Here is a 4,201-nt window from a genome sequence, read left to right as displayed (position 1 = left end):
TACAGGATGATAGCTCTCCAGGAAGAGAGCCTTGATCTAATCAATGGTCTCGTGCTCTAGTCATAAATGCAAGAATGGCAACATCATCCTGCAGGTCTCCGATACATGACAAGCAAGCAGCCGATTACTATGAAAACGAGGACACATTTATGATGGTTGCCCTTTCCCAGGATTACATTGGTCCCAGTGTTGCCAAGACAACAGCAATTAGCAGGGACTGGGTTACCAGGCAGACAGTGGCTATAACTCTATGCACCTCGTAGCCATAGCAACCAAGGTCAGGCCAACAGCTCGTCTGCTGGCTCCTGAGCTGTGCTACAGAACGAACACACATATTCTACATGAAGGCCTTGCCTGATCATACAGTGTGACTAAACATACAGTAAATAAGCATGGGGTGTCTGACTGAGTCCATTCATTAATAACAAAAACAAGTATTTTTATAGATATTAATGTTCATGTATTTTTACAAGACCACACGTTTAACCTCTGCCAATAAGACCTACATTAGAATGTAATGCAGTGTGTTTGTCAATGAGATCATCTCCTGCACATTGTTCATACTTACTCATATTTTACTGTCACCCTTTCTTCCAAATGAGTAAATAAATCTCAAATAAAGTGCACCCCCTTACAGAAAAAAGATTGCAGTCAGAGTGCAGTCTAACTCCAGTACAAAACAAGACGTAAGGGTGGGTTTACTTCCAATGCAAAGAAGGGGTAGATTTGCTAATGCTAGATTTCACTCTACTGTGAAACCTAATGAGCTCTGACTCCAAGAGATTAAAATTATTCTACATGAGGAAATATGACAAATGAATCAACTGGCTTCTGGAACCCCTACCTATCCTCTCATCACCATCACCACTACCCCCTCCCGTCCCCCCCCCCTCCTGTCGCCCATACCCATCCCAGCAGCAGAATCCTCCCCCAGCTGTCCAGCGGGTGTTTGAATGTGTTCAATTAGCCTGTGTAACCAGAGGCAGGGTGAACACTTAATCCCAGAGCACCTGCTGTCTGTTCACAGGTTAACCCCAGAGAGCTGGGCCTCTGACGGGGGCAGGCAGGATATCACTGCGCTTGACCATTTGTGCAGCTGCCCTGGACTTACTCCCACTATCTGATTCTAGATGATTTTAGAGCAGGGTGACAGGCAACCAGCTGGGCATCACCTGTATGACTAATGCATGTATTCTTACATTTGGTTAATAAGATATGTTTCAGGAATGATTTCTTACTGAAGAATGAGCTCGGACATGAAGGAGCACCACACTATAGGTTTAGAAAGACGTCGAAGCCTACTGTAACGCTCACCTATGTGCCAAATATACTGAGTTATTCAGATGGGATACATACTGTAGGCTTAAATATTTCAGCCCTGACTCAAGCTGAAATTGATCAGTGAATGAACCAATGCACCTGGACACACCTTTGTATTCTGGAATATAGCCTGGCTGTTACCACAATATGCATTTTTTTCCCATTTGAGACCATAGACCATCAACACAGAGGCATTTAACCTTGAGATGTGCTTAAGTGAGAACAGTACTGAACACATCTGATGAATGTTAGTGGACATGAATGTCATCACCTCTTTCACTTCACTGATAAATCTATGTTGTAGAAAGAAGCCTTCTGTGATAGATGAGCTTGATAAAAAAAATCATCATAAAAAAAGGGGGAAATGGGTGAATAATGCAATCACACATAATCTCATCTCAATCTCAAGCCATTTCATGTTCTCAATCAAGTGCCCTGCAAATTTCACTTTTTCCCTGTTGTGAAAAACTGAGCTGATTGCATTTTTTTTTTGTCTTTTTGGTTCCGTTTTTCTGCAGTATCATTATGACTGAATTATATGAGAAAGGAGATACACTACATGGCCAAACATATGTGGAAATCTGCTCATCAAACATCTAATTCCAAAATCATGGGCATTAATATGGAGTTGGTCCCCCGTTTGCAGCTATAACAGCCTCCACTCTTCTGGGACAAATGTCCACTAGATGTTGGAACATTGCTGCAGGGACTTGCTTCCGTTCAGCCACAACAGCATTAGTGAGGTTGGACATTAATGTTGGGCGATTAGCACTGGCTAATCGCTGAGGTCAGGGCTCTGTGCAGGCCAGTCAAGTTCTTCTACAACGACCTCGACCTTGTCATGCGGAAACAGGAAAGGGCCTTCCCCAAACTGTTGCCACAAAGTTGTAAATACAAAATTGTCTAGAATGTCATTGTATGCTGTAGCATTAAGATTTCCCTTCACTGGAACTAAGGGGCCTAGACCAAACCATGAAAAACAGCCCCAGACCATTGTTCCTCATCCACCAAACTTTACAGTTGGCACTAGCATTCAGGCAGGTAGCATTCTCCTTTTACCCGTCAAAGCCAGATTCGTCCCACAGACTGCTAGAGAGTGAAGCGTGATTCATCACTCCAGAGAACGCATTTCTACTGCTCCAGAGTCCAATGGCAGCGAGCTTCACACCACTCCAGCCAACACTTCGCATTGCTCATGGTGATCTTAGTCTTGTGTGTGGCTCCTCGGCCATGGAATCCCATTTCATGAAGCTCCCGAAGAACAGTTCTGACTGACGTTGCTTCCAGAGGCAGCTTGGAACTCGGTAGTGAGTGTCGCAACCAAAGACAAACTATTGGCAGTAGCACTCGGTGGTCCTGTTCTGTGAGCTTGACTGCCCTACCACTTTGCGGTTGAGCTGTTGTTACTCCTAGACGTTTCCAATTCACATTTCCAATACAGTTGACCGGAGCTGCTCCAGCAGAGTAGAAATATGACGAACTGACTTGTTGGAAAGGTGGCATCCTATGACGATGCCAGGTTGATAGTCACTGAGCTCTTCAGTACGGGCTTTTCTATTGCTAATGTCTGTCTATGACGATTGCATGTCTGTGTGCTCAATTTTATACACTTGTCAGCAACATGTGTGGCTAAAATAGCCAAATCCACTCATTTGAAGGGCTGTCCACATACTTTTGATTATGTAGTGTACATGTACACAGACATCCTCCCACTCCCACCCCCACAGAAAGTTACAGTCAGATCACACCTCTTATTCCACTGTTCAGCCGAGACTTTTCACTCCACATTTCCTACAGGCAGAGAATCCCAAGAATGGCGAATCCAAGAATGCAGCCACCTCACAAGAGATGTTTTTTCACTGTTTTTTTTTTCATTAACGAGCAAGATATGTTAGGTCAAATTCATACACCTTGGGGAAATTACTAGCATGGTTGCACACTCCCAATGGTGCCAACAGCAACCTGAGATAAAGCAGCACAAAAACTGTACCTACAAATTGAATTTGTTCTTGGTAATACCGTCTGCTGAACTGTAAATAGCATATTAAATGTATTCAAAATACGGCGACAGCTATGAGTGCACTACAGTAGTACCCTCCTCTTAAAAGTATTCATACTTGGCTGTAAGCCGTCATTGTAAATAAGAATTTGTTCTTAACTGACTTGCCTAGTTAAAGAAAGGTTCAATGTAAAAAAAAATGAAAATAAAAGACTCTACTCTGTCTTGGCGCCCCAATGTTGGAATGAGCTTCCGCTGACATTAGGACAGCAGAGTCCGTGCAGCTTCTGAAAACAACAAACCCTACCTCTTCACTGAAAATGTCACTTACTATAACTGAGATATTGTGGTTGTCTCACCTAGCTATCTTAAGATGAATGCACGAATTGTAAGTCACTCTGGATAAGTGTCTGCTAAATGATTAAAGCATTTAAAGAAATGTTGACTTTTTGTCTGTGGTATTTTCTGAGAAAAAGGGCATTATACCTGTAGAAGACACATTATTTGGGGGTATTTAAATTCTAATATGAACTAGGTTAGCAACATACAGTAGCTAACTAAGTGGTGTGAATACAACCATTGTCTTAAATGTGTACTTCATAAAGAGGGAAATACATTACAAATGGGTTAAAGTTAACTGAACATGGTGCCTCATTTATCAACTGTACGTACATACAAATTATACCCCAAAACATGTGCGCATCAGTTTTCATGCAAAAGTTGGCATTTATAAAAACTGAACTTGCTGTGAGAATCACCTTCCCGCAAACTTAGACCATGCATACGCAGTTTCTAGTGGTTAAAGTATTGCATTGCAACCAGACAAGTAGCCTAGTATTTTGTGTAAATGGGGGATATGATGGACATAATAACACGATGGAA

Source organism: Oncorhynchus masou, chromosome 22 (genome assembly GCF_036934945.1).
Source record: "Oncorhynchus masou masou isolate Uvic2021 chromosome 22, UVic_Omas_1.1, whole genome shotgun sequence".
NCBI classification, from domain to species: domain Eukaryota; kingdom Metazoa; phylum Chordata; class Actinopteri; order Salmoniformes; family Salmonidae; genus Oncorhynchus; species Oncorhynchus masou.
This window is presented reverse-complemented; position numbering follows the sequence as displayed.